General features: G+C 41.9%; 2 long non-coding RNA genes across 2 annotated transcripts in view; both read left to right on the top strand.

Moving 5' to 3' along the window:
- Positions 1–2,877: 2,877 nt before the first annotated feature.
- The window catches only part of LOC134355945 (uncharacterized), a 41,150-nt gene continuing 17,188 nt past the window's right edge, over positions 2,878–26,839 (top strand). Inside the window, exon 1 of the long non-coding RNA XR_010020226.1 lies at positions 2,878–2,949. This is a non-coding gene — a long non-coding RNA (uncharacterized LOC134355945). The remainder of the gene's footprint in view (positions 2,950–26,839) is intronic.
- On the top strand, positions 17,473–20,352 carry LOC134355944 (uncharacterized). The gene is made up of 3 exons (XR_010020225.1): positions 17,473–17,576; positions 17,706–17,882; positions 19,717–20,352. It is a non-coding gene; the product is annotated as an uncharacterized LOC134355944 (long non-coding RNA).

Genomic DNA, 26,839 nt, shown 5'->3' with positions numbered 1-26,839 from the left:
GTCCACGCTATCCAAGCCATTTGGTACCTAGATTTTCTTCTCGCCCTTCTGAACTCCATTGAGTACAGGGTCAATGGATTGAGAAATACCTTTCAGTGGAAATTGGATGGGCAAGTTAACTTTGAATTAGTATTAATAAGAGCTTGTGATGTTAACTCCATTCTGGTTTAATTGAGAATCAATCTTCTACAATGAATAAACATTACTGGATGTTTGGATTTGCCTTGGTGGTATACAATGTGTAAATTGAACTGTGAAGCCACTCATTCATGAAAATGTCCAAGTAACTGCCAACCCAATTTGTTGTCTTCACTAGCCTGGCTGCTGAATTTATGAGCATCTAGTTCTATGCCAGCAGAAAGATTTGCTGCTATAGAATTGAGGGTAGAGGCTATTGTTATTGGTGGAATACCTCCATCGGACTCTGCTGTAGAAGTCTGAAACTACATGCAGTGAAAGCTTCCTCATCTACTGGCATTCATCAACACCTCCTGAAGTTGCACATCTTCCTTTTGTCCATCCTTAATTGATCCAGAACTAAGATAAGAATTGACCACATTAGTCTAGGCCAGGGGTGGCAAAACTTTTACATTCCATGTGTCAATTTTTTCACTCACAAGTTCAGATGCACCATACAAATCTTGTACCCCCATTCAATTCTTGTAAAAATATGTTAATATAGAACTCGTGTGTGAAAAAATCGCATCTGAACTCGTGCATGAAAAAATTGATGCTTGGGATGTAAAAGGTTGGCCACCCCTAGTCTAGAGAATAGTAGATTTCCTTCCCTGAAGGACACTGATGAATCAAGTAGGTTTTTATATTGCATTACAGAGACCATTAAAAGAAGGGGTTAGGTCCTTGGAAGTAATGTTTGCCGCTCTGAGCATATTTTTTGATGCTCAGTCAGATAATGGAGCAAAACAACTGAAGTCACGTGCCATTCATCATGCAAGCCATTGGTTTACTGGAGATGCCCTTCAGTGTAGAGATACCCTGCAGCAGTGAGCACTCTGTGACAATACTCTACTGCAACCTCCATCAACGATTGGAATCACAAGCCAGAGATCTCTGATTTATCCATTCCAGGCAAGTTAAAGAGTGTCAGAAATCTTTCAGACTAGAAAAGTGGCATAAAAAATCTGTATATGAGTCAAAGAACTAAAATTTACCATTCTAATGAACCCATGTGTTACCTCTATACAGTTAATAATATGGCCCTCCCCTCTTCCTCATCGCAGAGCTCCATGAGGAAGCTCGCTGTGTGACGGCGCAGGAGGTAGAACTAGACTTCCTATCCAGTTTGATGGAAGATGATTTGAGAGACTGGGATGGAGCTTTCTACCTCCACATGTGTAAAGGTAGGCTGGGTCATTAAGCTACCAGGCAGATAACCTCATATGTGTACTGACGGAAGTGGGAAAGGCCAATAGCTGTGAAGAGAAGTAGAATCAGTGTTCCTTCATCCATCTCCCTCTTCACCTTCATGCCCCCCTCTCAAATTCCTGCTTGCAGGATGCTATTCACTTTGCTGTAGATTACTGGGTAGCCAGTGGATAAGTCTGGGGATTCACACTGCCAAAAGCTTCTGTGAGGGACTTCATCCACCAGTACAAAAAAAGTGTTCCATGATTCTTCATGCAGGTGGTGATTTTTTCAAGGACAAAGACATCATCAGAAAAGCCCACAATATCACCATGTCATTCATGAAAGTGTACAGTACGTCTCCAATGCCTGGCTTACTTTGTTGCTGCTGCACAGGTTTCCTGTTTGTCTCTGGCTTCCCAGGGGCTGCATCTGCATTCACTGAATAGGTCAGCGTGTTCAATAACACAGGTGTTTCACTGCTGCCTCTGTAAGAGGTTGCACGACGGTTAGGGTCATGGGATGGGACTTGGGAGTAGGACAAAAAAGGCCTCATTACCATACATTATTATGCAAAGAAAACATGAGATAATGGATATTTATATGCACACTTTCCTCATAGCAGCTTTCTGTGCAAACCTCTGTGAAACTGCCTCCTCTATCCATTCTTGCTGGCTTTGAATGAAATAAGTAAGTCACCAAGTGAAAAATCAATTTCTGAACCTTAATTGGCTGGGATTCCCAGAAATAATAGGTTAATATGCAGAGTGCCTTAGAGTGGACTTGAAAGATCTGCTTTTGGAAATTTACTGCCTCTGCCCCCTGGCAGATTTTGCCTTGCCCCAACCATTCCCTGTACATTGATGTCCCATTGTACTTAAATGAATCTCTCCAAGTTCTTGTTCACTCCAGACAATGCTTCCTGTAAGAACTCAGAATCTTTGCCCACCCAGTGGCTATTTTTAGGGAAAGATTAGTTCCTTCCCAAATAAGCAATGAGTTTCAAGGAAGCACACAAATATAAACATGCATACAGCGTGCAGCCTGTATGCGGTCACTTTACCAACAGAATGCAAATTATCTTCAATGTGGAAAAATAGTTATCAAATCACATCTATCAACAGATAGTTCACAATTTATTTGCAATACATTTTATTGTTTACAAAAGGCACTCATCGGAGTTGTGCAGCAGGTATTTTTTCCTTATGCTGGTACAGGATTCCGGCTATAGAGACTGTTCCAACGGCTGGGGTAATCACCCTGTACAAAAGTTTGAAGTATTGCAATTACTTTCAGTCATTTCTAGATTTATATTTGGTCAATTTCATCACAATAATTGAGACCAAAATTAAACAATATTCCTTAATTCATTACAGAAACTACCACCCTTTCTGTTTGAGTAGCATTATAGCACCCCTTCTTTTGCAAAATGGATCAGGCCCTGTTGAACCTGGCGTGTGTAGTGTTGGTGAGCCAATTCAATTCTGGCATTCTCCATTGTACACTTGGATATACAGATGCTCATTGGTAGCTGAAGAAATAGAGCAGACTAACCAGGGAGATGAGGAAAACATTCAAACTAAAGTATGTAGTGATTTGGAATATAATTTCATCAAACTATGTTTACTTTTGAGTTGTATTACACAGCAAGGCATGTGATCCTTCCAGGTTAAAGGATGATTGCAATGGAACTATGGAGGGAAATACTTTGCCAACACATCACACAACAGGGGATATTATTGTATCCCCTCAAGCTAATTGCTAAAATATTGCAGTGAGCAACTTCTTCCCAGTTAGTTTTTACCAATGTGGTAATATCTACATCTAGGATGTAAAGTTCAACACATCAAGGTATGTTACTGAACTTATTTCCTGTTATGCAAACCGATGCTCATTCAACAAGAGGAAGAAACATTCTAGTGCTTTCAAAGATGTAGAAATAAGTCTTTAACTTGCAAACTTGTGTCCTAATGTATGAAATGTAATTGAAATGGCTTACAACATTTGGAATCAGGCATTGTTATCAAAGTTGGTGAAATATTGAAATTTCTAAATCTAACTTAAAGGTTACATATTTGATAAAACTGTTTACAACATTAAAATTTGCAAAAACGTCAACCATGGATTAAACATTTGGAGCTTTGAATAGAAGCTTTTCACTGTACATTAGTACATGTGACATTATATTCAAAACAGGAACTGATTAGTTCCAATTTACAGTGTACATATTGAGGAAATAATGCAAGATTTATATGGGGTAAGGTGCTATCTCCCAATCTTTCGCTTAACATGTTCCCTTTTTAGACTATAGAATTTTGTGCCCTCGGCAACGCAGTTAACATTTAGACAAAAGCAACCATTAAATCAGTTGTCCTAGCAAGTGAAAATATTACCTCATTAAGCATCCTCACAAACCCATTTGTAATCTTTATGATCCTGTATTGGTAAATGTATTATTAGACATAGGGATAAACACTTCCCTTTTGAAAATTTTACATGAAGTTGGTGCACATACAGAATGTGTGATCTGGCAGGAGAAACTCTACAAAGATGAATGTTTTTCTATGGTTTCTTTTTTTCACCAGCTATATTTGAACCAGTGGTATAAAAGACTTTTCTTTGAAGAAGACAATTGATGAGATCTGTGATAACCTTTAGCTAAATATAAGCAATGACTCATTAGGTACAAGACTGAAAATGGTCAGCAAGATAAATGTCAAAGAAATTGAACCGGAATTTTGTTACTTTATTCTTGCTGGTTACCCAGAAGGCTGTTGAGGGAAGGATAACACATGCTGTCATGGATGAGGCCTAAGGTATCAAGACTACTTAAATTTCACATCTGAGGGGTTGAGATGCTGAATTCCAGTCTATAAATTGTATTAGCTTTCACAAGAATGCCATTACGTGCATCTTCAGGCACAGAATATGTTTTTTCCTCTGTATCCATATGGCAGTTCATATTCTGATCCTGAATGGACATCTGTACCTACTTGCAATATTGTCACAGTTTGCACCAATTACTTAGATTAGAGGTTCCCAAACTTCTTCTATGCCATGGACCTCTACCACTAACCAAGGGGTCCTTGGACCCCAGGTTGGGAACCGTTGGTTGAGATGCTCAACATATATGTAAATAGCCTGTGAGGAACCTTGCAAAGTATATCTTTGCTTCTTTGGATGCATATTTGTTAGGTTCCAATGCAATAGTTCCAAAATTATACATTGACATTGAAGATGGTGGTTTTCCTTGGGGGCTGTGGACTCTTGCTTGGCAAGATTTCAAAGAGTTTATTGCATAACAAATTCAACTTAATAGATGCTTTCATGATGAATCACAAGGAATATCTCAAAGTATAATTTAGGCCAGACTTTGTGTGCACTGATAACCATATTGTGGTAAGGGGTGTTGACTTACCATCAGATTATTTTCTAGAAATCGCAAAATTACTGTGATCCATAACAGTTAGAATGGCTGAACACTATAAATATGAGATGAGAGCTAGAAGCACAGTAGGTAATTAGTGAGTTTTTTTTGGATAAAGCACTTTGAATTTGTATTCTTGGTGTCTTATTTGTGACTTGAGCAAATTCATCCAATGATTTTAAAGTAGGAATCATAATGCTTTGGACTTGTATGATAGCCTTCAATGTCAATGGAAGTAAGAACTGAAGAATGCTAGTAAATTCAATTTGACATAAGCGTCTGGTGTGGCTGCAGTCCACAGTCAAAGAGTTGTAGCAAAGTCTAAGACCCCACTATTTACTAAAGAGACTAATTCAACAGGCGGGATGGTCACACTCAAAACATCCTTCTCAGTATGGGGTAGCCAAATATTCCAGGTACCAAGAATATTTCATAACACTGGTAATCCAAGTAACAACAGAAAAAGTTAGTGGTTACTAAAGAAAGAAGGAATTAATAGCTTGGAACTTCACACAATGAGGTTCTGAAGTTGTATAGTATTTACCTCACAAGCTTTAACAATGGCTAGTGGACAGATTTTTGAGTGAAGGTGTTAAATACCATCTCATGCATTTTTGTACGTATTGTTATTGCCACGGACTATTTAGTAATAGGTTAGAATACTTAGTTTAACAAGGACATCTGAATATTATCAATGGAAGACACCATCAGACTGAAACTTGCTTTGTCAACATTTTCAAAGATCCTAGGGAAAAGGGAGCGAAAAGTGGTTCAGTTGTTGTTCAGACCAAACATCAGGATGGGAAGAAATGTGATTTCAAAGTGACTTTGACCGTAGAATGATTGTTGGTGCCAGAGAGAGTGGTTTGAGTATCTCAGGAGCTACTGATCTTCTGGGATTTTCATGCACAACAGTCTTTAGAGCTTACAGAAAATGATATGAAAACAATCAAGAAGTGAGTGGCAGTTCTGTGGGTGAGAAAGGTCAAAGGAGAATGGTCAAATTGTTTCAAGCTGACTGGAAGGTAACAGTAACTCAAGTAACAGCATTATAACAGTGGTGTGAGCACCTCTGAAGGCATAGCATGTCAAACCTTGAAGTGGATGGACTACAGCAGCAGAAGACCACAAACATGCATGTAGTGGCCACTTAATTAGGTATAGTAGCTAATAAAGCAGCTACTGAGTGTATAAGTTTGTATTTTACAAGAGCTAATTAACCAGCAGCTAGCATGTCTCTGGAATGTGTGGAGAAACCTAAGAATCCAGGGAAACCCACACAGCCACTAAAAAAGTGCAGAAATTTCGCAGGAGCAGTGCCGAAGGTCAGAGTGGAACGTAGGTCTCTGGAGCCTTGAGGAAACAGGGATCTCCACCATTAACCGAGGCAGTATTCTGCTGCCAGATATATTGAGGACTCCTTGATAGTGCCTATTCACAAATGCCCAGTGAAAAATGTGGGATCAGTAAGTGTCGAAAGGAAATCTATTTTCCAGAGACAAGGAGGTTGAGTAATGATCACAGTGAAAGCACCACAGTGTAAAATGTAAACTTTTAAAGCTGCATTAGAAGCACAAAAATATGAACCCCTAGTGGTGAGATAGACTCATCATTCAGATACACTTACACAAACATTTTGTTTCGTTTAAAGATATTGTTCTTCCAAAGATGCAGCCTGTTTTGTCTGAAGCTATTTAATGGAATCGATTATAGATTCTGTTCCTGTCTTTTCATCACGCAGTTCATTACTCCTTATTTAACCCAGGTGAGTCATGTGAAAGAACTGGAATATCAGACAGCTATCATATCAGGGTACAAGATGAATAACAACATAACTGTATGGAACTAATTTCGGAAAAATAAAGTCTCTTACTTGTGTGATGCTTGTTATTTCCGTGGATAACCACGCTATCAATTAAATTCTGACTACTTAAAGGCAATCCAGAGTTTAGCCATACCGTTAGTATAAGTTTACAATAATTGATTGTATTATATTGGCTAAAGTCTTTGTGTGAGATAATGTAGCTGCTAAATTGCCCTGCAATTGTGTGTGGGAGTGTTTTCATGGTGGTTGTGCTTACTATATAGGCAGAGTTTCCTATAAAATTGCATTGTCATACAGATTGACACCATGACCAACTTGGACAGAGGCAAAAGTTGGTAGACTGAGATTGTCATGGTGTGTTGCTGGCAATGACTAAACCCAGGTGTAGAGGAATGACAGACTCCTGTGTAGAAACAGAAAGGAGTTTATACATTGAAATTCCAACAGAATATCGGTGACTCAACTGAGTGATACTGTAAGGCGAATCATTTTCAGAACAAGGACCCCACGATAAATGCTAATTGGAAGTCCACTTTAAATAATCATATTATGCAGGAAACCGATGCCAGTCAAAATAAACTTAACAAGATTAAGCAGAAAACACAAGGACTTAATAATAGTTAACTAACAATTTGTTAACAATAATTAACAAATACAGGTGTTCAAGAAACCTCGGAACCTAATGCTCTACGTCCCCCCGCACAGGTCCACAGGGCTCATGACAGAGATGAAGAATCACAGAAACTTAGAGGTTAATGTTCCAGAATTCCATGTTGTCTGTGATTTCACAAACTTAAAAAGAAACTTGGCTATCTTGTATTGGATGTCAGTACATTCCTCTAACTAGCCAAAGTGCTTGTTGGGTGGAAGCAGGACAAGGGCTAAAGTAGATTAGGATCCTGTTTTCCTAAGTCTTATTGTTACTATTATTACATATATTTAAGCAAGATGACCATGACCACAAGCCTGAACCGTTGATTCTCCCTGCTCAGTTTGTTGACAAGACCTGTATCACCCCTACTTTCACTTTACTTCACTTCAGGTCAGACCCATCTGAAATAGTAGGACTTGTCCTGTGTTGGACTCAAGTGGAAGCTTTGAAGAGATGGAGTCAGGAGGGTAGGAGAAGGATTGAATCAGGAGTGTAAGAGAGAATGGGGAAATGGAGGACAATGAAAGTGTAGGAGTTGGGAGAAGCGGGTACTGTTAAGGGGAGGCTTAATGTATGGACAGCTGGCAGAGGAAGGTAGTGAAAAGACTGGAACTCAGGAGAGCTGAGTAGAGATGAGCACAGGGACCTAGGTGGGAGACTGGCTCTGGGGATGTCTGCGAGCGACTAGAAATTGAGAGATCAGGGAGAGACTGTAGCTCAGGAGAGAAGGAGAGAGATTGGTGGAGAAAGGTAATAGATATGGATTTGTAGGACAGGACCCGAGACCAGTGTGATTGAAAATTGAATTATTTCAGGAGACTGAGCCTGGAAGAGCAGGAGAGATATTAGCTAGTGGGAAACATGGGGGTGAGGTTAGAGATCAGTATTGGAAGAGAAACATTACAGGTCAATGTGGCAATGGAGAAACTGGATATTTAGAAGGCTGCAGGGTGACAGGACATTGAGAATGATGGGGAGTGACTAGAATTCAGGAGTGGTAGGGGAAGATTTAAAAATAGAAGGGCTAGTGAGAGACTGGAGATCAGGGAGATGATGTTGATATGCTTTCACAAAATGGGCACAAATGTATCTCTCACCTTCCATCAAAGTGCACTGATAAAGTCGATGGTGGCTGAGTATTCATTAGAGGAAGCATTGGCAGATAGCATTGGTCCACTGAAAGCTTTGTGGAGTCCAGTGATGCACCAAGATCTCTGGCATATAATGAAGGGGAACTGGAAGGTTGGCAGAGGACCACAAACAAGAACCAATGATCATCCACACAAATTGCAATTAGAAAAAGCCATAAATATCAATCGTCATTGATATAATTGTTGAACATTAGGAATGAGTAAAATACTACATAAATACAGCTATTTCCTTATAACTGGGGATACAACCCTAATAGAGATTGCTATTTCTGTTTGAAGCATCTTGTTACTGAGATTTGTGTTTCTTTTGCAGAGGCTTTGTGAAGCTGTGATTGTCAACCTATTATTTTAGTGTTCTAGCTGAATAGATATTCAGTAGCAAAATACTTCAGTGCCAAAGATCTAAAGCAAAACAAACAGGAGATCCTGGAATTATTCAGCAGGCCAGACAGCAAATGAGGAGAGAAAAACAGAGTTTATGTTCAGTTCAATGACATTTGTCATGATTTTAAAAGTTAGAAATGGAGCAGCTTTAATAGAAAAATGATGGAAATAATAAAATAAGATTTAATACATAAGTGGGTGGTGGTGCCTGCTGAAGCAGGACAATGTAAGTGTGTCTGAAGAGTGTATACATAGGAGATAAATAATACCTGGAATAAGCAAAAGAGGTGAAAATGAATAATTGTTAGGAACACATGATGCAAGAGTAGATGATGGTTGTTTAAACGTGATGAATTCAATACTGAGTCCAGTGGCTCCAATCCAAGTCGGAAGATTGTTGTTTGTTTATTGGAACAATCTGCTTGTGCTTACGTTGAACTTTGTTGGCCTCTTACGCTGAAGTACTGTATTGTTAGGCTGAGACCCAACAATTCAGGAACTCAATGATTCTTCCTCAATGATCCAGGAACAAATTCTTCCTCTGTCATCATATTTTTGAATATTCCATGAACACACCCTTATTATCTAGGACCAGAGGGCACAGTCTCAGAATAGAAGGATTTCCCTTTAAATGAGAGATGAAGAGGAATTTATTTAGGCAGAGGGTAATGAATCTGTGGAAATCATTGCCACAGATGGCTGTGGAGGCCAAGACATTGGATATATTTAATATGGGGGTTGATAGGTTCTTAATTTGTAAGGGTGTCAAAGATTATGAAGGTATGAGAATGGATTTGGGAGGGTTAATAAATCAGCCATGATGAAATGGTGGAGCAAATGGCCTTATTCTGCTCCTATGTCTTATTCCTTTATTTTGTATTACTTATTTATTTTGTGTTATAGTAATCATGTCTTTGCCCTGTTCAGCTGCTATTTCATATAATAATAAATCTGATTCTGAGAACTGAAATAATAGTTTCATCCTGCTACTTATTGACGAGAAAATCTATGCTTACCTGAAGACAAGTAACTTCCTGGAAATCATTTATGGTTATTAAGTAGCTGAAGTAATTGATGTTATTACATTGACTGATTATTGCTCATGTGATTCTGCAGAGGCTTAAATTACCATACCAGTGTGTGAGCCATTTTATTGTGAGTCTGCAGCAGGAGCTGGATGTAATGGAGCTGCTTCACCACATGTTCAGAAAAGTGTACTTAGAGCAATCATGATACAGAGGTCCAGAATTTGAGGAATTAGACTGAATACCTCTTCACATCTATTCTACCTTCCTCCATTTCCTGTGAGCATTCTGATGAAGTTCTTCACCCTGGTCCTCCATGAATAACTGGACTCTCTGATGGTAGTGTCTGAAAAGAGGATGCTGTCTAAGTTGCATGCCATCTTGGTCAATGTTTCCCATCCACTACATAATGTACAGGAGTACATTCAGCCAGAGACTCATTCTACTGAGATGCAACACAGAGCGTCATAGGAAGTAATTCCTGCCTGTGGCCATCAAACTTTACAACTCCTCCATTGGAGTGTCAGACACCCTGAGCCAATAGGCTGGTCCTGGACTTATTTCATAATTTACTGGCATAATTTACATACTACTATTTAACTACTTATGTTTCTATTACTATTTATTATTTATGGTGCAACTGTAATGAAAACCAATTTCTCCCGGGATCAATAAAGTATGACTATGACTATGACTATGACTAATCTGCTGACGTTTCCCTGACTCCATTCTGCATTCAATGTCTGAACTCACCTGATGAACAAATTACAATGTGCAGAGCAGTTTAAGAGAGCCTGGATGCACAGTGCCACCAGAGTGACACAGACATTGACACTATATGTTCACCATCCTGATATGGTTTCCACTAGCTCCACACCATAGGATGGCTGCTGTTATAGCATTGCTCAGTTGGGTAAGTTCAGAGCTCTGAGCTGAATGGATAGGGTGTAGCCTTGTTCCCTGTGGCCTCTGAAATATGAGGCAGCTGGGGATGGCCTTGGAGGAATGAATTGTGGAAGTTGCCAGCTCTGACCAAAGTAAAAGTACATTTATTATCAAAGTGCATGCATATCACTATATATGACTTTGAGATTTTTTTCCTTGCAAGTATTTCCAGGAAAGTGAAGAAATACAATCGAATTTATGAAAAACTGTATCTACTGCCCTCACACTGCATATGTAAAAAGCTATACAATGAGTTAAACACCTTCTCAAAAATCACCCAAGATGAAAGCTTCCTTCATTGTTCTTAATGAGATCTTACTTGTGAAAGATATTGTAATTTCTGGGGCTAATAAAGAGAGGATGGAGATGAATGTTTTTCCACTGTGCACTTCAGATTGAATCCAAACTAACCTGCACAGGAAATGATATAACAAAAAAAAAGCTTTCGTTCAGGAAGTATTGTCCATACAAAACAAACTGCACCTCTAGAGGCCAGAACACTCCCCACCCGGCCGACTGAAACTAAAAGTCAAATGACGTTTCATTAAGTCTTTGGCAAATAACGATAGTCTTTGAAACTAGTCTTGAAAACAGTCTTACTACACAATCTTTAACCATTCTGGCTTTGAAAATACTAGCCTTGGCATCCTGGCTTGCGGAAATGTCCAGAGAGCAGAGAGCTGATATGATGTTCGTCTGCAATCATGATTGGTTGAGTTACCTCCAAAGTGAACTGTGATTTCTTAATCTGTCCTCCAACTCACTGTCATCCTTCAGAGTCTAGAAAAGGTCAGATTAACTAAGGGAACTTTGGTTTGGGAAAAGTTCTTGCTGACTACGTTCCTGCTGAAGATCAGTGGGAATTGCTGGGCTGGTTAAACATGAGAGTGTGAGTTGATTAGCTTGAAGCCTTCTTGTAGCATGATAAGCCAGATTGAGTTCAGTAGGCTCTTTTGAGTTGATCACATTATACTTTGGATCCGATTATGTACATAAATATAGAATCTCCTCATTTCATTAAATACATAACCGAACACAAACTTGCTGTCAGTAGAAACTTGATATCACCTAGTTTTCTAGGTCCTGACGAAGGGTCTCAGCCTGAAACGTCGACTGTACCTCTTCCTAGAAATGCTGCCTGGCCTGCTGCGTTCACCAGCAACTTTGAGGTGTGTTGCTTGAATTTCCAGCATCTGCAGAATTCCTGTTGTTCACCTAGTTTTCTGTCCGGTTCTTTGGTTATCATCTCTGCCATCTCAACTGCTGGAACAGCATAATCGAGTTCAAGCATTGGTATGGTGAGACCTGGTTTGGGAGCAAGCATTGCCTTGCTTAGAATGATCCAACTTTGCGACTGTGTATCTAGTAGTAGTTGTCAACTTCAGGTATGCAACAGCAGCAGTGGCTTTAGTTGATGCATCACAGAAGATGCAGACCTTTTTCCTTGGGCTGTAGGTAGTTGAATTGTTGTGTAGGTTCTTGGAATCCTCAAACATTTAAGATCCTGAAGGGAAGAAATCCACTGTTGCCACCACTCATGTTTCTCTTCAGAGAGTGAGACATCCCATCCACAGGTATTTGAGATCAACTCTCTGAACATGAAGTGTCCTTGGATATTGACTGGAGCAGCAAATCCAAGAGGGTCAAATAAGCTGTTGATAGTTAGTAGCATGGCATAATGTGTATATCGTCTTTTAGTATAAGCATTCTGGAAAGGAAGGGTGTCAGTAATGATGTCCCATCCAAACTCCACTGCATGGGAGGGAGGTCCTATCCAAGATCAAGATTCTGTTGACCTTTGGCCAGATCTGCAGATGAGAATACTTCTGGATGTGATCTTAGCCTATCTGAAATTAGACTGTGCCAACATGTATTTTGCTGCTTTCAGCACACTGAGTGCCTTTTCTGCACTAGATAATTATTTACAACCATAATCAATATAGAAATGCCTTTCTACATACCTCTGTGCTTCAGGCCTGAGTTCCTTCTCTCACTCTTAAGGCCATAGATTGCCACAGCTGGTGAGGGATAGTGACCAAGTAAATGAACTCTCATGCAGTACGCCAGTTAGTGGTCACAAATCCACAAGAATCTGATGTAGTCTTGATGACCTCTCTCACTAGAAAGCCATGGACCATTTGTTTGATGTCTGCCATCTCTGTGACGGACTCAGTTCTGAAGTGCATGAGGACTCCAAGCAAACTGTTATTGAGGTCTGGACCCTGTAAGAGCACATTGATCAGTGATAGGCCTTTGAAATGAACTCTTGAACCAAAGACAATACGTATTTGTGCAAATATATAGGAGCAATAGACAATGAAGTTGGGCAAATACCAGTTTTCTTTGCTGATATTTGATGGTATTCTTTGCTGACTCAACATGATTGTTCCTGAAGAGTCTCTCCATGAATGCCGCATAATGTTCTTTCACCTGTGGTTTCCTTCTCAATGTGTGACAGAGGGACATGAATCAACTGAGGGCCTGCTCTTTGTTAGTTGGTAGGAGTTGTCATGGAGAACGAAAAGGAAGGAGAGCTACCCAACTGTCTTTGCTAAACTCTTCTGTCACGTACCCCATGACAGGTTGAAAGAACCAGCAGAAATAGAAAACACTTTGAGTCTGGTGTCGCTATTAACTAATGGTATTTATTAGTAACTACGCAATACAGTAATATAAATGCAGATATATCAAACAGGTTAGCAATGAATTATATAAATGTAAGTGTGGAAATATATGAAAACCAAGCTTCTTCAAGCCTAAGGGTAAATGGATACAGTCTTACGGCAATGAGTCAAGTTCAGTTCAGTTCGTGGTATTGAGTTGGGTAGTGATGGAGAGAGATAGATGTTAGTTCTTCATGTGAGCTGATGCCATTGATCGTCCCGTTGTCCTCTGAAACTTCCAAGTTACCCAAGCTTGACCAACTTAAGAGCACCGTCTTCGAGTGATAGTCTAACCAACCCAGGTGAGGGTTAGACACACTAGTAGACTCCATAAGGTCACTCTTTCACGCACTAATAATCACAGATCGATACCTCGTAATCGATCCACAGTCCCACACTTGTGGGCACCAAAACGGGATAGCGGTAACTTCACCACACCCTTGTGCATCTGCGTGTCCAAAACCATGCATCTGTCAGTCTATCAGCTGACCTTCTATTTATCTCACCATGCTGAACACCAGCTGTCCAACAAGTAGCTCCTCCCTTCTCTCTCTGTAAGAACAGTGGCAGTGTCCTTGCAAAAGTGTAAACACACTGCGGAGAAACCATAACACCATTTCAAAACGGTCTTTGCCTCTCTCTCTCCTAATAACAAGGTGTTTGTGTTGAACAACTCTCCCTCTCTCTTTTTAAAGGTATAATCCCTAAAAAATATGACCCCTAGGGGTAAATAACACTTCATTCATGATTCGAAGGAAGACCTCATCTTTGATGCAAGTTGCCAGCTTATAATCATCTTTCCAGTGGCAGAAGCCCAGTTTGCCTAAATCTGGTTGAGTAGAAGTGAGGGGCTTGGTTTGCTTACCTACAATCTTCACTTTAAAATCGATTCTACTCCCACAAGGTTTGAAATGCCTTGGGTGCCTAATCTCCAAGACATTAGTCTTAAATGTGCTGATGGTGGGCAGATAGCACCGTTGAGGTAGATGTCACCCACTATGACCTGCCAAGGACCAGTCGTTGGGTATAAGGTGCATTGTGCTGACTACTACATTGTTTATGTGTGTTGTGTGCACAGATGGTGGCTCTGCCAAGCAACAGGAAAATCTCAGCAGAAGAGTCAAGTGGTGGAACCTTATCAGCTATGTATGCCATTAAGATGTGAATGACCTTGTGCAGCTTTGGGAGTTGGGATTTTAGTCAAGTCAAGTCAAGTCACATTTATTGTCATTTCGACCATAACTGCTGGTACAATACACAGTAAAAACGAGACAAGGTTTTTCAGGACCATGGTGCTACATGAAACAGTGCAAAAACTACACTGAACTACGTAAAAACAACACAAGAACTACACTAGACTACAGACCTACCCAGGACAGCATAAAGTGCACAAAACAGTGCAGGCATTACAACAAATAATAAATAAAACAATAGGCACTGTAGAGGGCAGTAGGTTGGTGTCAGTCCAGGCTCTGGGTATTGAGAAATCTGATGGCTTGGGGGAAGAAACGGTTACATAGTCTGGTCGTGAGAGCCCGAATGCTTTGGTGCCTTTTGCCAGATGGCAGGAGGGAGAAGGGTTTGCATGAGGGGTGCGTGGGGTCCTTCATAATGCTGTTTGCATTACGGATGTAGCGTGTGGTGTAAGTGTCTGTAATGGCGGGAAGAGAAACCCCGACGATCTTCTCAGCTGTTGTTGGGAATATAGATGCACTCTTTGAGGGTTGGTGAGGGTAAGCAGACTTTCCTTCCTATTGACTCCATGACAAATCCACCGGCTCTTCTTCCAACAACTTTTACTGTTCCAGAGCATGTCTTTAGAGTGTATGGGGAAACCAAAGTTTGAATACAGAATATTTCAAAGAATGATGATTTTGCCAATGGCACAATGCCCTGATCATCTAAAATTACACATGCTGCTATTTTTTGCTCAGAGCGGATGTTGACTAGACATGAAATATCTTAGAGCAGGATTTACCTTGGAAGCCTTTCCCGCATACCTCTGTCCATGAGGAAGTAACTACATCTGATGGATGCTCGGCTGACTCCCTGTCATGCTGTACTGTGGGTGTGCTGGAACCAGCAGTAGCCCAAGGTGCTGGCCCTGAATGAAGTGCTGACATGTGCTGCTCGCTTTTGCGCTCTTTTGCTTGGTGTGCTGTTAAACCACTACATTTGAACCATATTGAGTGCTCTTTCAGAAAGGATTGCCGGTCTACAAGTGTTTTTTTCTTTAAAACCTTTGCATTTCTCTGAAGGGTAAGGTTTCTTATGGGCTTTGTCTGTTGGGGTTCATTGTTTCTTCCTCAGTTTTGTTGACTGTGATAGGGGTTTTGAGTTTTCATGCTTTTGCTGGAGACGTCTCTTTGAATGATGTATTACTGGAAGTTGAGAGCATAAAACAAGGGTCATTTCACATTTCTGTGTGATGACTGACGAATTCCACAAAGAACAAAAATTGCGGATGGGGGGCATGATCTTCCTTTATTTTTGAACTCTTCGGTTGTCCACTGTTTTTCTATATTGCTTGATAGATTCTCTACTATAGGGTTTATTCCTCTTGCTATGTTCAAGAAACCCAGCCCTAGTAGGTATTCTTGTTTGTTTACGGCTTGCATTTCTGACAATAGATCTGCAAGCTCTGGTTGCTTTTATGGTTCTTTGTGTGAGAGCTTTGGAAAAATACTGAGTCTGCTGAACAGAGATTCTTTGATTGCCTCTGGAGGGCCAGAGCATTTGTCCAGCCTCTGCCACAGCATTTGTAAACCCTTAGCTGGATTTTTAATGTGAACTGCTCTAACCCTTGTATGTTTCAGTGATTCCCCACCAAGACATGTAGAGGTCCAGCTCATTGCTAGGTTTGAGACTTTGATAGGTTTACCATGGCATTGTGAGCGTTTGACTTGCAACACAGATAACTAGCAGAATAATTGTTGAACACCTTTAATCCTGCTGTGACTAGGTCTCGATGAGCCAGATATCAAGCCAAATCTAACGCACCTGTGGCTGCTGAATGAGAGCATCGTGGAGACTGGCTTGCCAGATGTTTGTCCTGGGATAGAAGGAAGCCTTCTATTCTTGCCAGATAGAAGTTGGTCCAAGCCTGTGCCCATGTGGTGGGCATCAGTAGCAACTCTTGAATGAGGTCTTTGCTGTGGTGGAACTTGAGAAGTGGGTGTTGTGCGTCTTTGCTGTTGTAGACTTTAACTGTCAATACCAGGTCTATGTGAAAGGCACATTCTCCTTGTAGAGCTGGAGCACTGTCATTTTTATAGCCAAATGTGTTTGGACATATTCCTTAGTAAAATGCATTGGCTGTTGTGACTGATTGTGCTTATAGACTCACTACTGTCTAAGTCAGCTGCTGCTTTCCACATCTTTGCCTCTGCGGAGGCAGTCTTAGCTTCATGCTCTTCCTTGAGTATGCTTAATGTAGCCTCTACACATCTTCTTTCCATGCATATACAAGCTTTCTCAATTTGCATCTCAGCTTCGGAGTTAGCATAAACCACTCTTATTCTTGCTGCTTCACCTCTGGTGTGGTCCTGTGCTGCAACTATGCTAATTGTGGATTTATTCAAGCATCATGAAGTTATAATAGATGTGCCACATTCTGACCTTGCTTCCAGGTCTTGGCATTCAACACTGCTTGGGTCAGAAGCTGACGTTGTCATCTATGGCATTCAGACACATCTCCAGTCTGTGGGTGAAGCCTTTGAAGACAAGCTATCTTCTCTCCCTACTGCCCTCTCAAGGCTATGCAGTGAGTTAAGCACCTTCTCAAAAGTCACTCAAGATGGAATCTTTCTTCAAGGTTTTTAATGAGATCTTACTTGTGAAAATATATTGTTGTTTCAAGGGCAAATAAAGAGAGGATAGAGATGGATGTTTTTTCACTGTGTGCTTCAGATCAAATTCAGATTAACTTGTGCTGGAAACGATATAAAAAAAACAGCTTACTTACTGGAAGTGATGTCCGTTCCAAAAAGAACTATGCCTCTAGAGGCCAGAACACTGTTCATGGACTTACAGTGACAAGCAGCCAATGTGCAAAAGAAGACAAGTAGTGCAAATAGTAATCTAAAAAAGTTTACTGAGAACATGAGTTCTGGAGGAATTAGAGACAGTTCAGCATTGTGGTGAGTGAAGTTATCCAGGCTGGTTCAGGAGCCTGATGGTTGTTGTGTAATGATGTGGAAAATAGGTACTGCCTGATCAGCGAGGTTCTAAATGGAGGTTGAGAAAATGCACTCTCTTTTTTATTACAGAGTAATTGTGGATTGAGAATGACTGCAGGTATGCAGTGGGAGGGTGCCTGCACTTGGGAGAAGCTCACAACGGCAGCGACAGTCCATACGCAACCTACCTGCTACAGAGCACTGAAGGAAAAGTAGATGGAGTCTGCTTCTGCAGAGGAGCAAGACAATGAACTCCCTGTTGCAGTGGTGAGCACCAAACTATGATGTGGGTCATTTATCAGCAAATGCAGATTGGAATGATCCTGAGACTAAGTTGAATGTGAGGTTCTCCTTGACGTTGGCTGTGACAGATGTCCACTTACTTATATGAGCTAGTACTTGAGGTTTTGCTCTGACCATCAATTGGAAGTATGCCACAAGTAGAGATTCTTTCTTTGTCAAGCTTGACTTCCTGTGAACGAAAATTTTTAAAAAATATATATGTAACCTGCAGGTTCTGTTACTTACTTCTGGCTTTCTATGAAGTTCCATAGAAAAGGTCTTTAATACTGAACCCACCTAGGCTCCTGCAGATCACCCAGGTGATTGTAATACCTGGGAAGTGACTTTTGCAGCCGTGTCAACCATGAAGCGGAGTGGCGGTTCCAGACATGTACCATTGTAAGTTAGTTGTGTTGGTTGTCCGTTGCTTGCAAGGATGACGTAACCTCTCCGGGAGGAGCTTTATAGTGAAAAAGCCATTGCACTGGGGCAGTTCCACTCTCTCAGCCTCAAAGGTCTTGGTCCAAAGGTACGAAAAATCATCACAACTGGAGATTTCCTTAGCTGTAGTGGAGAGCCATGGCGCCTTCTATGCCTTGTCATGCCCTTCGCTCTTCACGAACTGTCGCAGCACCGACTTCTTGGTTGTTGGATCTTGTATTTGGTCTCATCCACCCAGTCCACTAGAACTGGCTTTGTACGCTGGGTGAGGCATATCCCTATCTCACCAGGGTTGGAGGTTCCTGGCTGCCCTCACCTGGTTTAGCCCCACTGTCGAAGCCATGTACTGGGGTGTGGTCACTGTCACAAACAGTTTCTGGGAGCCACAGGTGAGAGCTGGGTGGCAGGTGGAACATGACAAGCCCACCACCGGAGGTGCTATCTCTCCCTGGACACCCCCTACGTCCCACAAGTTAGTTGTACTTGCATCAAAATGGTTCAACATGCAAGGATCCATCCTGTGTGAGCAACATACTCAAGGATCAGCTTCATTCTCCATAGTCACCTGCATGCATTAGGAATTTGCTGTGGTGTGTTTATTGTGACATGCAACAAAATACAACAACATTCAACAATTATAGAGAATAGAAAGATATATAAACTTGAAGTTAAAGGATATAGTGTAGAATAGAGTAAATGTGCATAAATACCAGCATGTATTTACAATTGCACGGTAATTATGGGAAAGATTGAAGGGAAGAAAGCAAGAGGAAGACAAAGACAAATGATGATGGGGACAGCAGCCAGAGAACTGGAAATGAATACCAGTGAATTGACCCACTTGACCCGAAACAGGAGTGTGTGGGCCATGGCAGTGAAAGCTCAAACTGGGCACGGCACCTGGTGATGTTGATGATGACTGACAATCTAAGCAGCATTATTAAATGGAACCTAAAGCGTTTACAATGCAATGTAGACCCCAGACATTTTAGATTGGCGACAACATCTCCTTCACAGTTTCCATCAGCATAGGTGCGCCACAAGGCTGTGTGCTTAGCCCCTCGCTCTACTTGCATTACACTTATGACTGTGAGGCTCAGTACAGCTCTAATGCCATATTTAAGTTTGCTGACGGCGCCACTTCTGCTGGCTGAATCAAAGGCGGTGATGAATCAGGGTATGGGGGGAGACTGAAAATCTGGCTGAGTGGTGCAAGAAACAATAATTCCTAAATCAATATCAGCAAGACCAAGGAGCTGATCATTGAGTGCAGGAGGAGGAAACCAGTGATAGTTGACCCATTTCTCGTATGGGGGGCGGGATTGGAGATGGAGTAGGTCAGCAACTTTAAATTCCTCTCTCGGTGTTTCCATTTCAGAGCTTCTTTCCTGGGTCCCGCACATAAGTGCCATTATGAAGAAAGTACAGCAGTGCCTCTACTTCCTTAGAAGTTTGTGAAGATTTGGCATGTCATATAAAACTTTGACAAACTTCTACACATGTGTGGTGGGAGGTATATTGATCAGTTGCTTCATGGCCTAGTATGAAAGCAATGATGCGTTGGAATAGAAAAGCCTACAAAAAGTAGTGGATATGGCCCAGTCCATCATGGATAAATCCCTTCCCATCACTGAGTACATCTACATAGCACACTGTCGTAGGAAAGCAGCATCCATCATCGAGGACCTCCACCATCAAAGCCATGCTCTCTTTTACTACTGCTATCAGGAAGAAGGTACAGGCACCTCAGGGCCTACACCACCAGGTTTAGGAACAGTTATCACCCCTCAACCATCAGGCACTTAAACCAGAGAGGACAACTTCACTCAAGTTCACTTGCTCCATCACTGATCAGTTCCTACAACCTATAGACTCACTTCCAAGGACTTTTCATCTCATGTTCTTGATATCTATGGCTTATTTATTTATATGACGATTATTATTCTTTTTGTATTTGCACAGTTTGTTATCTTTTGCACATTGATTGTTTGTCTGTCCTAGAATGGTTGATCAGATTAACTGCCTGGGGGAATAAAATTTAAAATAGATAGTGTGAAATTTTTGTGATTCATTTTTACTGTCCACTTTCTTGTGTCCTGGATACATACAAGTCCTAAGAATATGCTATCAGCATGTGAAGGTGTGTATAATGATTTTGTGTTGGACACAGGTATAATGTTTTGGCTCCTTGTCTTCTTTCAGGATTCTCGGTGTTACTCAAAGCTGGTTGTTCTTAAGTGAATTGCAACTGATGCTTCTCAGGCATATTTGGTTAAAAATTCTGCTGGAGAATAAACTTCAAGAACTGAAAAACAGAGCAGGCAAGCATAAACTCTTTGCCCAAAACTGAACACAACATGTTACTGACAGTCACGAGAGGTGTCCGTAAAATTCCTCTGCATCATGTGATATTCAGAGCACGCTGGAGGAACTCAGCAGGTCGGGCAGCATCAGTGGAAACGATGAGTCAAAGTTTCGGGCCGGAACCCTTCATCAGGACTGAAGAAAGAAGGAAGAGGAAGGATTTGAAGAATGCTTGCAGGTTCAGTTGAAAAACCAGTAATTTGAAAGACAAAGGGGTGGGGGAGGAGAAGTAGGGACCTCATAGGCAGGAAAACAATGGGTAGTATAAGAAGGAGGTGGAACCATGAGGGAGGTGATAGGTAACTGGGGGAGGGGGTAGAGTGAAATAGGGATAGAGGAAGGGAGGGGGAGGGAATAACCGGAAGTTGGAGAATTCTATATTCATACCAAGGGGCTGGAGACTATCTAAATGGTATACGAGGTGTTGCTTCTCCAACCTGAGTTTAGCCTTATCATGGCAGTAGAGGAGGCCATGTATGGACTTATCTGAATGAGAATGGGAAGCAGAGTTGAAGTGGGTGGCTACTAGGAGATCCTGTCTGTTGTGGCGGACGGAGTGGAGGTGCTCAACGAAGTGGTCCCCCAATCTGCGTCGGGTTTCACCGATGTAGAGGAGGCCGCACCGGGAGCACCGGATGCAATCGATGACCCCAACAGACTCACAAGTGAAGTGTTGTCTCACCTGGAAGGAGTTTCCACGGATGCTGCCCGACCTGCTGAGTTCCCCCAGCGTGCTGTGAGTGTTGCTTTGATCCCAGCATCTGCAGATTATTTTGTGTTTATCATGTGATATTCAACTTTCATCAACTGTTTTGATCAGTGTTGCAAAGAAGAATTCCAAAGCTGCTCTGTTTTGAAGCATTCATGAAAAATTACATTTAGTAAACTGGAATACTGTTGAACATTTTTTTTCCCCAGAGTTAAGAAAGTTGTTCCTGAATGTTGCTTTCCAATCAAAGCAAAACAACGTTCCAGCAGAAAAACAACATGACAGCACTATTGAAACTTGCTGACTGAATTTTAAAAATATAGGGAGGATGGGGTGAGAGCAGATGTGCGTGAAATGGGGGAGATGCGTTTGAGAGCAGAGTTGATGGCGGAGGAAGGAAAGCCCCTTTCTTTAAAAAAGGAAGACATCTCCTTTGTCCTGGAATGAAAGGCCTCATCCTGAGAGCAGATGCAGCAGAGATGGAGGAATTGCAAGAAGGGGATGGCATTTTTGGAAGAGACAGGGTAGGAAGAGGAATAGTCCAGGTAGCTGTGAGAGTCCATAGGGTTATAGTAGACATCAGTAGATAAGCTGTCTCCAGAGTTAGAGACAGAAAGATCAAGAAAGGGGAGGAAGGTTCGGAAATGGACCAGGTAAATTTGAGGGCAGGGTGAAAGTTGTAGGCAAAGTTAATGAAGTCAACGAGCTCAGCATGTGTGCAGGAAGCAGCACCAATTCAGTCGTCGATGTAGTGAAGGAAAAGTGGGGGACGGATACCAGTATAAGCTTGGAATATGGACTGTTCCACGAAGCCAACAAAAAGGTAGGCATAGCTGGGACCCATATGGGTGCCCATAGCTACACCTCTAGTTTGGAGGAAGTGGGAGGAGCCAAAGGAGAAATTGTTAAGAGTAAGGACTCATTTCGCTAGATGGAGGAGAGTGGTGGTAGAGGGGAACTGGTTAGGTCTGGAATCCAAAAAGAAGCGGAGAGCTTTGAGACCTTCCTGGTGGGGGATGGAGGTATATAGGGACTGAACATCCATGGTGAAAATAAGGTGGTGGAGGTCAGGGACTTAAAATTATTGAAAAAATCCAGAGCATGAGAAGTGTCATGAACATAGGTGGGAAGGGATTGAACGAGGGGGGATAAAACAGTGTCGGGGTAAAAATGCCGTCCCCTTCTCGCAACTTCTCCATCTCCGCTGCATCTGCTCTCAGGATGAGGCTTTTCATTCCAGGATGAAGGAGGTGTCTTCCTTTTTTAAAGAAAGGGGCTTCCCTTCCTCCACCATCAACTCTGCTCTCAAACACATCTCTCCCATTTCACGCACATCTGCTCTCACCCCATCCTCCCGCCACCCCACTAGGGATAGGGATCCCCTTGTCCTCACCTACCACCCCACCAGCCTCCGGGTCCAACATATAATTCTCCGTAACTTCTGCCACCTCCAATGGGATCCCACCACTAAGCACATCTTTCCATCCCCCCACCTTTCTGCTTTCCGCAGGGATCACTCCCTACGCAACTCCCTTGTCCATTCGTCCCCCCCATCCCTTCCCACCGATCTCTCTCCCAGCATTTATCCTTGTAAGCGGAACAAGTGCTACACATGCCCTTACACTTCCGCCCTCACCACCATTCAGGGCCACAGACAGTCCTTCCAGGTGAGGCGACACTTCACCTGTGAGTCGGCTGGAGTGATATACTGTGTTCGGTGCTTCCGGTGCGGCCTTCTATATGTTGGCGAGACCCAACGCAGACTGGGAGACAGTATCGCTGAACACCTATGCTCTGTCCGCCAGAGAAAGCAGGAGCTCCCAGTGGCCACACATTTTACTTCCACGTTCCATTCCCATTCTGATATGTCTGTTCATGGCCTCCTGTACTGTCAAGATGAAGCCACACTCAGGTTGGAGGAACAACACCTTATATTCCGTCTGGGTAGCCTCCAACCTGATGGCATGAACATTGACTTCTCTAATCTCTTTTAATGCCCCTCCTCCCGTTCTTACCACATCCCTTATTTATTTATTTATTTATTTGTTTGTTTGTTTGTTTGTTTTTTCCGTTTTTTTTTCTCTCTCTCTCTTTTTTCTCTCTCTCTCCCTCTCACAATAACTCCTTGCCTGCTCTCCATCTTCCTCTGGCGCTCCCCTCCCCTTTTCTTTCTCCCTAAACCTCCCGTCCCATGATCCTCTCCCTTCTCCAGCTTTGTATCCCTTTTTCCAATCAACTTTCCAGCTCTTGGCTCCATCCCTCCCCATCCTGTCTTCTCCTATCATTTTGGATCTCCCCTCCCCCTCCCACTTTTAAATCTCTTACTATCTCTTCTTTCAATTAGTCCTTACGAAGGGTCTTGGCCCGAAACGTTGACTATGTTTCTTCCTATGGATGCTGTCTGGCCTGCTGCGTTCCACCTGCATTTTGTGTGTGTTGCTACATAAAGAATCCTTTTCTGAACTTGTGCATCCTCATCTAGCTTTCTGTTTGAAAATTTCACTCATCCATTTTTTATTTCACTTTGCTTGTTTAATTACTTCTTTCGTTTTCATTTATATGCCAGGGTGGTCTCTGAAATAAAAAGAAAATATATACTAAACTGAAATAGGATCTGCAGGGAATTTCCAGGCAACCAGTATTCCTGTAGTTACCTGCCTCTGAACTTCTTTTGAAGAGGCTGGAGAAGTGACATTGTGACTGATGTACAATCATCCTGATCACAAACTTACAGCAGATTTTTTAATGTCTTGGTTTTTTTTTGGAAGTATACTGTATAAAGCATGTTTATTTTAAATCTAACCAAGACTTTATTCAGTTTTTGTCCTTAGTAATGGATTCTTAGATTTTTACTAAGAAATTAATTTTAAAAATTGCATATCATGAAATACTGAAATAAAAACACAAAATGCTGGTAACAGCCAGCAGGTCAGTAGCATCTATTGAAAAGGTAGGTACATTGACCTGAAAGGATAACTTAGTTTCACTTTTACACCATGTCACTGTCATTGGATTGGAGATGAGATAGTGGTAGAATCATTTTCTTTAACCTCCACGTTTTATTAGTTATATCAGAGGTGCCCTGAAAGAACGGTTGCTTCAGTGATATTGTTGAATGACTCATTGACCGTGCCCTGATTGCTGATTACTTTGCTGGTGTTTATTGGTGAATGCAAATCAGATGACATAGCATTTATGTTCACATATTAATTCGTCGTTCTGTTTGATTTCACTTTTAAATACTAAATTCCTGAACCTCAGCCATCATTATTTCAGAATAAAAAGGATACATGCCAATTGGAAGTATGTCCAGGTTGGCTTTTCAACACTGTCCCGTTAGACTAATGAGGAAAAAACTATTACTGAACCTTGTCTTGAGGAAAGTAACTAGTCATGTAGAGGGAATGTCAGCGGAGAGCATTATGGAGACAGTTCCTATATATTTCAATGTGATTGTGGAGAAGGATTGGGGTAGACCAGAAATAAAGTTTATGTTAGGGGAGAACCAGTTTCATTAAAATATGATGGGACCTGGCAAAGGAGGACTGGGAGCATTCAAAGGACAGAGAGCAAAAGTTCAAGACTATCATGTTTCTGTTAGAGTGAAAACCAAGGGTACCAAGTACAGGGAATCCCGGATGTCGAGGACTTCTGGGGATTTGATAAAATGAGAAAAGGAAGCATTTAGCAGAGACCTATCAAGTGTATTAAAAGTGGAAGGAAGTGATTGAAACTGAAATTAAGAAGAAAAAAAGGGGTCATGAAATGTAACTGTCAGGCAGGATTAAGTTACATCTGAAAGTGCTTTACAAGTTTACTAAGGATCCAAGAATACCAGAGAAAGAGTAGGCTAATAAAGCACAATAGGAATGATCTGTACTAGAGTCAAAAGATACAACTGTGAAGTTCAAAATGAATACTTCTCATCGCTATTCACGAGGAAACTCACTTTGTAATTAGAGCACTCAGTAAAGGAGAAGGTGAAATTCATGTGCACATCTCCATAAAGAAAGAGGAGACACTCAAATGTCTTAGCGGGCTTAAAGGTGGATATACTCCCAGACAGGGACGAGCTTTAACCTTACCACTATGTGAGGCAAGGGAAAAGATTACTGGGAGCTTAGCTGAGTTTTTAAATCTTTGCTGGTCCCATATTAGATACCAGAAGGAAAACCCTGGCTATTATAAACCTATGAGCCTAATATCAGTAACAGGGAAGTTATTAGAGAAACAATAATGTTCTGAGGAACAGGATTAATAATTATTTGTGAAGGCAGGGATTAACTAGGGATAGCCAGCATGGCTTTGTCAAGCGCAGATCTTGTCTGGGATCCCAGGCAACTTGTTTTTTTTAAATATAATTTTTAATAATTTTTCAAAAAGAATACATGAAAAGATAAAATCTACCCCCCCTCCCCCCCCATATATATAGTCCTACCTAAAAGAAAGAAAGAGAAAAAAAAAAGAGCCGCCTGGACATTGGAAGGTTTCCACACGCTCCATGGGATTCAAAATCTGCTCTCAGGATGAGGCTTTTCATTTTAGGACGAGGGAGATGTCTTCATTTTTTAAAGAAAGGGGCTTCTCTTCCTCCACTATCAACTCTGCTCTTAAACGCATCTCCCCCATTTCACGTACATCTGCTCTCACTCCATCCTCCCACCACCCCACTAGGAATAGGGTTCCCCTGGTCCTCACCTACCACCCCACCAGCCTCCGGGTCCAACATATTATTCTCTGTAACTTCCGCCACCTCCAACGGGATCCCACCACTAAGCATATCTTTCCCTCCACCCCCCCTGCATTCCGCAGGGATCGCTCCCTACACAACTCCCTTGTCCATTCGTCCCCCCCATCCCTCCCCACTGATCTCCCTGCTGGCACTTATCCGTGTAAGCGGAACAAGTGCTACACATGCCCTTACACTTCCTCCCATACCACCATTCAGGGCCCCAAACAGTCCTTCCAGGTGAGGCATCACTTCACCTGTGAGTCGACTGGGGTGATATACTGCGTCCGGTGCTCCCGATGTGGCCTTTTATATATTGGTGAGACCCGACGCAGACTGGGAGACCGCTTTGCTGAACATCTACGCTCTGTCCGTCAGAGAAAGCAGGATCTCCCAGTGGCCACACATTTTAATTCCACATCCCATTCCCATTCTGACATGTCTATCCACGGCCTCCTCTTCTGTAAAGATGAAGCCACACTCAGGTTGGAGGAACAACACCTTATATTCCGTATGGGTAGCCTCCAACCTGATGGCATGAACATTGACTTCTCTAACTTCCGCTAGGCCCCACCTCCCCCTCGTACCCCATCTGTTACTCTTTTTTATGCACACATTCTTTCTCTCACTCTCCTTTTTCTCCCTCCGTCCCTCTGAATATACCTCTTGCCCATCCTCTGGGTCACCCCCCCCCGTCTT

Source organism: Mobula hypostoma, chromosome 13 (genome assembly GCF_963921235.1).
Source record: "Mobula hypostoma chromosome 13, sMobHyp1.1, whole genome shotgun sequence".
NCBI lineage: Eukaryota > Metazoa > Chordata > Chondrichthyes > Myliobatiformes > Myliobatidae > Mobula > Mobula hypostoma.
This window is presented reverse-complemented; position numbering and strand designations above follow the sequence as displayed.